Raw genomic sequence first — 12,441 nt, forward strand, 5'->3', positions numbered from 1 at the left:
TACATTCCAAGGTTGCAATACTATTCATGATTTTGTACAAAAAACCCATCTTTGTTTACATTTGGTAAAATTGCGGATTTAGATTGGAGTTGTTGGCAAACATAACATGATAGAGGAAACATAATTTGAAAAATTGACCTACTTATACATTTTAAGAATTTATGAGAAAGAAGTATATTTTTAATGTGTCCTAGCAACTTGTAGCTGTCTCCCCATCCTCGGTCCCCTCTATACTCCAGTGAAATTATTCCTAAAGAGGAGCTTTATGTCTATGTCCATAATCCAGCTGAGGTCTAGACACTGTAATTGGAGCTCTGTGTGAGGCTAAGACACTGGGTGCGTATTTAGGGTAGCTGTTAACTGTCACACTGAGAAACACCATCAAATCTGAATTAGCATTTGAATCAAACTTGCATGGCGTGCCATTTGGCTTTGCCTGAGCCTATTCAACCTGTGAAGTCCGGGGTAGAACAGGTCTTCAGGAACTAAGCCTGGGATGAGTCCAAATCTACTACCCGGGTATCCGGCCCCCTATTACCTGACCCTACCCGGGTACCCACTGCAGGTCTCAAGAGTTGGGTACAACATGTCTGATTGGGAAGTGTTTTTACCGCAGCCCTGGCCAAAACTATTCAGATACAGGTACCAAACGATCAGATCATGCGTACACGGAAGTTGACTGAAGCGTTATCTTTACTCAAACATATGCAGGAATGTGTGTGTCGTTAAAAAAGAAATGCAAACATTAGCGACTTGTAGTCTAACCACTGAGCTACAGTGAGTTTTTATCATTAAACAATATATCACGTGACTAACCACGGGTCCGGGTAGTCCTATGGGTACCCGTGTCCTACTCAGGACCCACCCGACCCGAGTACCCGAGTTACCCGTCCCAGCCCTATCAGGAACCCATGCTTGCTGTAAAAGGCGACTTTGCCTGTCGTAAGAGGTGACTAACAGGATTGGGTGGTCAGGCTCGCTGACTTAGTTGAAGCATGTCATTGATCCCAATTGGGTGGATCGATGCTCATGATATTAATCACGGGATTGTCTGCTTCAGACTCGATTATTTACAGACTGCCATCATATAGCTGGAATATTGCTGAGTACGGCGTTAAACAACAGACCAACCAACAAACCAACCGTCTCTCTGTAAAGAGTTCAATCCTGTCTCTGCCTCTACAGATCTGTAATTGTCATTAAAGATGGAGAATCATGGAAGGCTGGACTGTTCATTAAAGGGTGGGCTGGAGGCCTTGTGGTAAAAGGGATAGTTAATGACACCAAAGACCTGGGTTTAATGCCAAACAGGGGTACAATGTGTGAAGACTTCTCACTCCCAAGTCAGTTTAATTACAATCAGATCTTTTACTCTGACACTTTACTTCTCTGTCTGAATATTTGAGCGCATTCCCTTAGAAGTCTTTGATGGAAGGTCAAACATTCTAATCAGCCAGAGAACTAAATTCTTGGTACAAAAGATCAAATCAGCAGATCTGATATTTATTTTATGAAAAGAAGTTAAGCGACCTGTTACAAATAGAAATGTTATTGTCATTATAGTTATGGAGTGGCATGGCTTCTTACCCCAAAGGGAGGCACGGATGGCCCAGCAATTTGCTGTGCAGAGTTGCGTCCCTTGGGTACGCCAGAAACTTATGATTTTGGGTTCGAATCCCGGTTCGCCCTGATTATGGTTCAAGAATCATTACATATCCCCACTGATCATGAGAAGCTGTATTTTTTAAATGATCTGTTTTGATAACTCAATTACATTATTTGAAAAATAGTCCGAAAGAGCAACAATGGAAGTTGTAGTCTATTAGTAGGTATTTTATAGCATAGATGGTGTTCATTGTGCCATGTTCTTAGTGAGGAACGTCAGCACCATACTGTGCTCGTGGGTTTCACCGAAGTGGTAATCGTCTGAGACCCACATCACTTCAGGCTTTCCTCCCCCATTAAGCTGACACACTGTAATGTAACTGGAATACTGTTAAAAGCGGCGTTAAACCCAACTCACTCACTCACTCTTACCCCGAAGGGGAGTACCATCAAAAGAATATTAATGTTCACTATTTTTGTTGTTGTAAAAACAAAATTGAATCAAGGCGGTAAAGAAACAAATTGTTTTAGAAAGCTGACGTCTAATTGGCTGAAGAACCCATGGATCTTTCATTGAGTGCCCATCTATGGAGGTGTAAACAGAAGTAAAAGGCCTAATCCCTTTTTGTTTGTATTTTGCTTCAACCCCCCTCACCAAGTTACACCGACTCACTCACTCAGTCATCTTCCCAAGGCAAGGGAGTTAACTGACTTCTAAAAGTCCAGTTTCCACCCTTGCCGAACTAGGCTGGAATACCTGGGCTCGACAGTAGCGCCACCAGTGGTTATTACGGGTTATGTCCCTTCTAAACCTCTCATATGGACCAATCAGATTCCACCTCTCGTATCACTTGCATTTGTTTCAAACAAAATGGCGGCGCCCAGTCAAAATGATCTGATTGATAATCAAGATCTATATTGGGATACAACGGGTCTTACATAGCGAAGTGCATCAAATCACATGAGCACCTTGATTATAAACATGAAAAGACTTGGAAAATATCTGTTGACAATGAGTTGGCGGTGCACATGCTTTGCAAATCCTGCAATCGACATTTTACGCACCGGATTTCAATTTCGGTGTGCGATTTTAATTGGACTATGCTTAGACTTGTTAGTCCAGCCAAAATGTAACTCAATAATACCAGTCAAGTTAGGCAAGGGTGGAAACTGGACTTTTATAGTCAGTTAACTCACTTGCCTCAGGAAGATGTCACTCAGTCAGTACGAAGTTTGATAAATGGCTTGACAACAGACCAAAAATTAAAAAAAGGTTACTGACCCTATTTGTATGACATCAGATTTGTGAGAATATTTTCTCTTTCCATCAAATGATGTAATAGATTAGTATTATGACAGGTCTTTGTGAGTCTCGTGTTCCAGAGAATGAGATTGGAGTCAAGTGGGGGTGAAATTTGGTTAGAATCTTTGTTAATGTCAGGAAATATTTTGAATGCATGAGCTTTTTGTTATGGTAATTTGAAGAATTAAGATTAAGATGCCCTGAAAGTCTGTGTCATTTATTCATTGTCAGGGGAACAATAGCATTGCAGGAAGCTAAGGACCCGGGGCAATGCAATTATGACAATAAAATGAAATATTTGTATTTAATTAAGACTGTGATGGGCACTTTCGATAAAGTTTGACAGCAATTTATAAAAGTGACAGGTTAAAAAAAATATCAAAATGAAATCTGAAATGTATTATTCCAGCATTTTATTGCATCTTTATGTTTGTACAAAGACATTGTTCACGAAAATTTAAAAAAAGATCTTTTGGTGACAAACGATCATCAAGATATATCCAACAATATACGAGAGGTATTAATGCTGTAGGGATTCAAGGGCAGAATGTTTCTGTTTGCTTGTTTGTTTGTTGATTCAAACCACACTCAGCAAAGTTACAGCTTTATTACAGCTATATGATGTGGCGTACAATCCAGTGATAGATATCATGTGCAACAATCCACGCTGTTAGGATACGATGACCATGATGACACACAGTCAACCAGGTCACCGAACCTGACCACCCAATCTTTTATGACCAACATACGACCCCATGGAAGCATAGGTTGCTGGGACCCCATCGAAGCATAGGTTGCTGGGACCCCACAGAAGCATAGGTTGCTGGGACCCCATGGAAGAACAGGTTGCTGGGATTCCATTGAAGCATAGGTTGCTGGGACCCCATTGAAGCATAGGTTGCTGGGACCCCATTGAAGCATAGGTTGCTGGGACCCCATGGAAGCATAGGTTGCTGGGACCATCATGGATTCAAAGACAGAGAGGTCCCCAGTATTCCATGTTGTCACAAAGTGTATAGAATATCATCCATTGTCATCCTGCCCTGATAGAGTGAAGCTCATTCTGTCAACCACTATTTATTAACAGGCCACCATTTATTAGTTAAAATAGTGTAGACTGCACCATTAAACTGTTTCACTGGTTCAAGAGGTATAAAATCTCCAAGAGTTTGCCTCACCTGAGATATGGCTTATGCATGTTAAAGAGTTGTCTCCCCTAGACCTGGTCAACACCCATGTATGATTGTGTACAATGAGTTGTAACAATATGAGTAATATTAACCATTATTTGCAAATAGATAAATATGACATGACATTGCCTACAGCAGATCAATCAGTCACACATTGGTGAGCAGCCAGATGTTACCACTGACATTTTGTGACTCATTCTGAAATAAACCTTTTAAAAACAGGCAGACATAACCTTGTGCTTGTTTTCACTTTTCACCATCACAAATAACATCAATGTGTAATCATTTCAAGGACATTCAGTAGCAAAATGTACCCGGAAATATTGATGGATTTTGAAGAAATGTCTTTTTAGAAAATTTAATAAAACCTCAGTTTTTTAATATAATGATTATTTCTTTGAATTACCAATGCTAGCTAGACCATAGGGAACAGTTTTGTATTCAGGCTGTGAAATTGCGTACACTACACATTTTTATCAGTAACTGGCGTAACGTTAATTTTCTGTGCGTCATTTCGTACGCAGATGCATAATTACTGATGCAAACCCGTTTGTAGAGACATGGACCGAGTTTGCTGTACATTGGTTTCTGTACTGACGTGTACTCTTGTAAAGTGGGCTTGGGTTTCTGTTCTAGTGTTAAGTGAAGACCATTTCTGGTGTCCCCTGCCGTGATATTGCCAAACGCGCCATAAAACCATACTCACTTACTCAAGAGACAGGTAAACTCGCAGTCTGTCTGCGTTGGCACCTACGTAAGACGTATCACTGACCTTGGTGTTCTGGCATCGAAAATCATGTTGCCTGCATTTCAGAAGTAGAGGGGTACATGATCCACACTGAGCAAATCCTGGAGGCAACAGTGAAGTAAAGATTGTCTGGTATGATGTGTGTGTTATCAGGGTAAGAAACTAACAGTTTTCATCCACTAGTCCTTATTAGGTAACATATAGCAAAACCCTTAAAAAGGGCAAATGTTTACAAGTCCTTATAATATCTCAACCATTGGGCAGTTTGGCAAGGACTACAGGACTAGTGCCAATTTCTAATGCTGGTGTTATATATGATGACATATACAGCAGTGTTTAGACATAAGGGCATCCTGGAGGGTTTTAACCTCTAGATCTTAGGTTATGGCATAGGATCCCTTGACTGTCATGCTGAACATTTACCTCTGTACAGTAAAACCCTGTTAATCCAGACGTGATTCCCTTTACTTCCTAACACTGCACTCTTGTAGTGAACCTAATGTTAAAATGGTGATATCAGTGGTTCATGGGTTAAAGTAGACTTAACATTAAGTCCCAGAGATAAAGCTATTTATTTATACATATACCTACGAATTAAAAAGCAAAATCCAATTGGAGCCCAGGACAAGGCTTAATTTCAGGAGCTGAAGCAATCTAGGCTGGCCAATCAATCCAGACTTGAGTTGGATTCATTTTTTATCCCCAGCCGGGCCAGAAATGGCCGAAGGGGGATTATGTCGTGGCGCAGTCCATCCGTCCGTCCGTCCGTCCCAAAAAGGGTACTAAGCTTGTGAAATCAACTCCTCCTACAGTTTCCAGAGAATATCCCTGACACTCTACACACAAGATGTCGACATGTTGATGATACGCATATCGCAGTCCCGTTTTGTTTCGACTAATTTTGACAGAGTTACTGCCCCTGTTTTACAGAGCTTCATTTGCCTAATTGTGAGAGAGGGTACTAAGCTTGTGAAATCAACTCCTCCTACAGTTTCCAGAGAATATCCCTGACACTCCACACACATGATGTCGACATTGACTCATTAAAAAAATTCATGCGGGGGATGTTGTGCTCTCAGAGCACTCGTTTATTTATTCTCCGGGGCCTGGAGACAAACGAGGGTTAACTAGTTGATACTAGGGCAGAAACCCTAAAATTCCCCAGGAGCCCTATCACTTTTTAAGAAAGCTTTCTTGTGATAAACCTATTGTTAAAATAATGATTTGAGGGTGCATAGGTTAAAAACACTACAGAAACCTGCAAGTACCCCAGGGTCCTCTTTTAACCATGGTTTTACTCATACAACAATACTATCTCACTGTAGTAAAAGTCTGTCATAGTGATCGGAGGTGTTGGTTTTTCCCACCCAATAATCTCGTGTCACCCTCCGAAGCCAGTTATGTAGGTGAAGAGCACACTGTGTTTCTTTGTCAGGTGGTAATTGGGGCAACTTGCCTAAAGGAACAGTAAGGGAAGATTTGTATCATATAACTAATAATTGATACAAGTGTCAAGCCCCAAGCTGTGACATTTATTAGACAAATTACAGTTCACAGCTGACCCCAGGGCACAGGCAACACAGAGTTGTGTCCCCTTACTGTGCCATTATTGTCAAAATAACGAAAATTTGGTCTCTCAGCAGACTGACATTTAGTCCATGAAATCTTGTATTTTACAAATTCCCCTTTTTAGAAATAATCATTTCTTTCAGTAAAAGCCTTTTCCCAATACTTGTAGACTTGACTAGAATGACATTGGTTTGGTGTCAGAACTGATACCAATATTCTGTCATGGTGTAGGCTAGTGAGTCAGCGACATACATATGCATGTTGGATTCATCCAAGCGTTCACATCCACAACCTGCTTCACTTTTGGCGTTCACGATTGCAAGCCATGATGAAACTGATACAGTGAAACCTTGTTAATCTGGATGGTAGTGTTTCCATGAAATTGTCCTGATTGTCAAATAACCGGATCACAAATACTTAATGTCACTTTATACACATGTAAGCGTCGACCAGTAAACCCTACCTACTGGGTTAAAGGTTTCTTGATTGTTTTACTGTACGAATAATATTCCTGTGGCAACAGCACGTGTGCTAGTTATTCGATGCCATAAGGGTAACGCTACATTTGCAGAAGCCCGAGGTCTTCCATTAACTGCCTGACGAAGGAGGTCAGTTGAAAAGACCGAGGGCTTCTGCAAATGATAATGCCCTGAAAAATAGCGTTACCGTTATTATAGCTAAAATGGATGGAATTTTGTATCAAATAAAAAGAAACAACAATATCGGTTTTGAAACATTTACTGTAATCAACACAAATGTCACTGACCCACTTTTACAAATATGGAAACGTCATAGAACAAACCAGATGACGTCACTGTTTAACGTGACGTCACCTATGCCTACCCTATGACGTCACCTAACAACGGGCATGATAATGGCCCGTCGTCGCCCATCAAGGCATTATCAAGTTACAGTGGCCCGCTGATTCTTGATAACATGCGGCGGTTTACTGATAATTCTATCCATTTGAGCTATAATTAATAATAATGGACTCCTCGTTTGAACTCTCTGGAAGCTCCTGGATCTGTCGTATTAAAACAGGACCTGGTCTTAACCATTTGTTAACCTGACAGTCACAGTACTTCCAGGCAAGCATTGTCTACCTGTTGTTAGTTCCTTACTTTAAGGGGGCACGGGCGGCCCTGTCGTCTAAGGCGCCGTGATTCGCTGTGCAGAGTTGCATCCCTTGGGCACGCCAGAAACCTATGATTGTGGGTTCAAATCCCGGTTCGCCTCGATTATGTTTCTAGGTTTGTCGGCACCATACCCATGCTTGTTGGTTTCACCGAAGTGGTAAATGTCTGAGACCTGCATCACTTTCCTCCCACATTAAGCTGACACGCCGTGATATAACTGGAATAATGTTAAAAGGGGCGTTAAACCCAACTCACTCACACTCCATTTGACTTTGTATCATATATTTTTATGGTGCTTTAAATTGAATGAGGCCATTTTGTATTTGAATTATGGATTTATTTGTGTATTTTTTGTGTGTTACGTTTTTCTTAGATTTCTCGACACAAACACAGAGACCTAGATATTGAGTAATCAACATCCGGAAAGACAATCGTGTGTGGAGTACGTGCGAATAAAAATTATGATCAGTTTGTTTGACTACAGAGAAACATATTCATAATTATTGAAGTCAAATAAATATCTCACATCATGTAGCATGTTTAGAATAGAAATGGCAATATTTTTCTCTGTTTCTGGATTCTGGGTATCAAGGATGCTATTTAAACAAAAGGTGTGTAAATGTTTGCATATAGTATTTAACGCATTAGTTTTGACATGAATAGCAAACGGTGATGTGTTTAGGTGCTGACACTTTCAGATGTTTGTCTGTCAAACAAATCCTAAAATGACAAATTATTTTTGGTATTGGAGTAAGTTAATGGCCTATTTGCCTAATATAGTCTAAATATGTTTGAATAGTTTCTTTCAGTGTTTGCCAATCATCAAGTCTGTGTGTCTACTTTAATTAAGTCTTCGTGCAGCCTTTCAGGACATACAACAGTCAGGGGTGTGTTATTACGCTGGGATAAGGAGGCCCTCTTGGGGTGGTAACTGCCCAGCAGCTTAAAGCAGCAATGATACTTACCAGGGGGTAGTCACTATGAGAAAATAGAACTGTTGTGAATGGTTTTGTGTGAGATTGAAATAAACAGAGTACAAAGAAAGCTGATTTGGAATTTCTTCATATGTGTCCAAAAAGTCAGAATGTGTAGAAAAAGGTCCGTGTTTTATTCAGGGTCCAACTCAATACTTTTCTGGCTTAGTGTAGACAGATATGTTGTTAGTCATCATCTACTGAAACTCGAACGCACGGTAAAGTGAGTTAGGAATAAAAGTGATAAATAATACCGTATTCAACGTAATAAGCGCTCTCAAAATTAGAAAAAGGGGGCTCTTATTATGATATAATTTTGGTGAAAATAAAAACAGTTGAAAGATTTCGTGGTTTATGCTGACAGCCGGAAATGATACAAAAGAAAAGTCTGTGTGTATTATACACGACAGATATATTTTCCAGAATTTAATTGCCTACAATTAAGGGTGCATATAACACACGAGTGCGTATACTGTTGCTCACTTGCCAATATATGAGCAAATATCGCTGTGGGCGCTTATTAGAGAGGGGCGCTTATTACGTCGAATACGGTATTCTCTTTTTCTTGTCTTTTTATCCCTCCCTGTCAGAAGCAGTTTTTCTTCTTAGTGTTATCACATGCTAGATATATACTACTCAACAACTGACAGGGGTACTGGAATATTTTATCCTGTTACGAAACTATTGGACAAAATCTGATTGCGTAATGTTCTTTTTTTTACTTGTTATGAAGACAAACATGATTCAGTTCTGCTGTAATATCAGATACTATTTCTATGACAACACATTCAAACTATCGGTCTTGTTCAGCCCCCAACTGAACACTCAGATTATCCTTATCAAAAGTTGAACAGCATAGACCATAGAATCATTACATATCCCCTCTGATCATGAGAAGCTGTATTTTTTAAGTGATCTGTTTTGATAACTTAATTAAATTATTTGAAAAATAGTCCCAAAGAGCAAAAATTAAACGTTGTAGTCTATTAGTAGGTATTTTATAGCATAGATGGTGTTCATTGTCCCATGTTCTTAGTCAGGAACATCAGCACCATACCGTGCTCGTGGGTCCTCCCACATTAAGCTGACATGCCGTGATGTAACTGGAATAATGTTAAAAGCGGCGTTAAACCCAACTCACTCACTCACTCACTCTTAGTAAGGAGCACAAATTGGGATTGTGTGGTTATAGACTATGCTCATGCTATCAACCACTGGTTGCCAGCTCAGATTTGATTTATTTGATGCAATATGAAGAATGTTATATTTGCATTTTGCTGTGATATTGACACATGGACTAGTCATAATTGTATTTAAATTTAGTGCACTACCTTCACAAGTCCTGAATTCTGCCAAAATAATGGATGAAATGGAAATTGAATTTGGCAAATTTCGACGTACTGTTTGAGTGATGAGGAAGCACTGCTGACAAAATTATCCAGAAGATGTCACACCATAAGCGTAGAACTGATCGTAGTTAATTAAGTGGAAGTTCTCGTTTCTTGGTAGAGTTGATAGTCCAGTGATGGATCAGCGTCAGGGTGTCCGGTGAGGAAATCTGGTGGACCAAAGTCATTAGCCGGTGCTGTTGGTTCCTACATTGGTCAATACGAATGTCAGGCAGGGTTGAATCAGGTTAAAATTGCTCAGGTTAGTGGAGCCAGTTTAGCATCGTCAATACGACGAAGGTGCTATGATAAGGGAGGAGGTTCAATTAGGAATGAATATAAGATTAAATTTGCAATCTGTCTGTGCATTCTGTTTCATTTCTTTTAAAATGTGATGAGGTCGATACCTAATTTTGGATAAGGTAGAAGTTAGGGCGGGGACGAGTTCAAATTTACTACCCGGGTCCCCACCCCACAATTACCCGATCCTACCCGGGTACCCGCTGTTGGTCTCAAGAATAGGTACAAATGTCTGATTGGGAATAGTTTGACCGTAGCTGTGGCAAAAGGTATTTAGATACTCGTATAAAACGATCTGGTCATACATATACACTGAAGTTGACTGGAGTTTTATGTATTTTAAACATATGAAGTCAGAAGGATTGCGTGCATAGTCAGAAAGAAATGTGAACATTTGTCACTTATAGTGTAACAGTGGAAGTTCTAGATAATTTTTGTCATTAAACTATATATCACGTGACTAACCACGGGTCCAGGTACCCACAGGACTAGCCGGCCCCAAGGTTAGTCACGTGATATATTGTTTAATGACAAAAATTATCTAAAACTCTATATTTAAACTACGAGTCACTAATGTTCGCTGTTCTTCCTGACTACTACGCCCGTTCCTTCTGACTTTTGAATAAAAATAAAACTTCAGTCAACTTCAGTGTATACACCAGATCGTTCATACATGTATCTAAACACACTTTACCAGAGCTACAATCAAGTTTGTATCTACCTCTTGAGACCTACAGCGGGTACCTGGGTAGGGTCGGGTAGATACAAATTGTCCGATTGGGCACCCGGGTAGGGCCGGGTAATAGGGGGGTGGGTACCCGGGTAGGGTCGGGTAATAGGGGGGTGGGTACCCAGGTAGTAAATCTGGACTCGTCCCAGCCCTGCTATATACCCTAGCAGTGATGGGTTCACACAGAGCGTAAATTACACCATATACCCCTCGAGATCGGTTGACAACTTATAATATACCCCTTCTCACTGCTTTGTTTTGTGTAAAATGATCTGTAAAATGCCCCAAACAATATGGACGGTCATGTTAATTAAAAGTCAATAAAGTAAATGTGCTTATAAGGATTGCTTACAGTTTGGTGTGGGAGTTGGTCAGGGGGTGCTAGAAGGAGCAGGAAGTTTACTGAGGTGAATGCTGTATAGCAGATAAGTCTGAGTAGTGAATTAGAAGAAATTGAGTCTGCTTATATATATGGTCATTTGCATGCTTATTTTGTTGGCATTTTGAGTGATCTACACTATGAGTGAGTGAGTGAGTATGGCTTTACGCCGCTTTTAGCAATATTCCAGCAATAGCACGGCGGGGGACACCAGAAATGGGCTTCACACATTGTACCCATGTCGGGAATCGAACCCGGGTCTTCGGCGTGACGAGCGAACGCTTTAACCACTAGGCTACCCGACCGCCCCTCTACACTATGAATCATTTTGTTACTCTGTCCACGTGAAGTCATTTTAAGATGGAAATTCAGGAGAATATGGACATTTCTTTCAATATCATTTCTGAAAAACAGATCATATACTTAGGTTTGAATGTATGTGGCTAAGAAGGTATACCATATTCGACGTAATAAGCGCCCAGGGCGCTCTCAAAATTAGAAATAGGGGGCTCTTATTAGAATATTATTTTGGTGAAAAATAAATTTCGTTGTTTACGCTGACAGCCTGAAATGTTTATATACGACAGATCTATTTTTCCAGAATTTAATTGCCCATAATTAAGGGTGCACATAACACATGTGTGCGTATTATATGCAAATAAATGTCTTGTGTACATTGATCAATCAGAAGGGGTGCTAATTGTCACTGTTCACTAGCCAATGTAGTAGCAAATATCGCTGTTGGCGCTTATTAGAGCGGGGCGCTTATCACGTCGAATACAGTGATATGTTTGTTTGTTTGTTTAACGTCACACTGAAGACTGGGTTTCTGAAGTCCTATTCTACCCCAGATCTTCACGGGTCTGGTATAACATGCAATAAAAAGGATCTTTATTGCAAATAATACCTCTGAGCATCATGCACTCTGCATGTGGCCAGTTATGTCCTAGTTTGAGAGGATGATCTAGGCTCGGGCCCCTTCACAGAGGAAGTTTGATTCAAGCCATTCAAAGCCAGCTTTGTTTGTCTGCTAGCTTACATTTTATGATGTGTATCAATCTAAAAGGAAGTGTATTTACTAAGCGATAGTGGCTCAGGTTTACAGGAGGCACTGATTAC

At 40.3% G+C, this 12,441-nt stretch overlaps 1 protein-coding gene across 4 annotated transcripts in view; it reads left to right on the forward strand.

Moving 5' to 3' along the window:
* Nucleotides 1-12,441, forward strand: part of LOC124146118 (IQ motif and SEC7 domain-containing protein 1-like) — a 189,897-nt gene that overhangs the window by 16,913 nt on the left and 160,543 nt on the right. The gene's annotated exons all lie outside the window — the stretch shown is intronic.

The sequence above is a fragment of the Haliotis rufescens genome, unplaced genomic scaffold (assembly GCF_023055435.1).
Source record: "Haliotis rufescens isolate VD_foot unplaced genomic scaffold, xgHalRufe1.0.p SCAF_68, whole genome shotgun sequence".
Classification (NCBI taxonomy): Eukaryota; Metazoa; Mollusca; class Gastropoda; order Lepetellida; family Haliotidae; genus Haliotis; species Haliotis rufescens.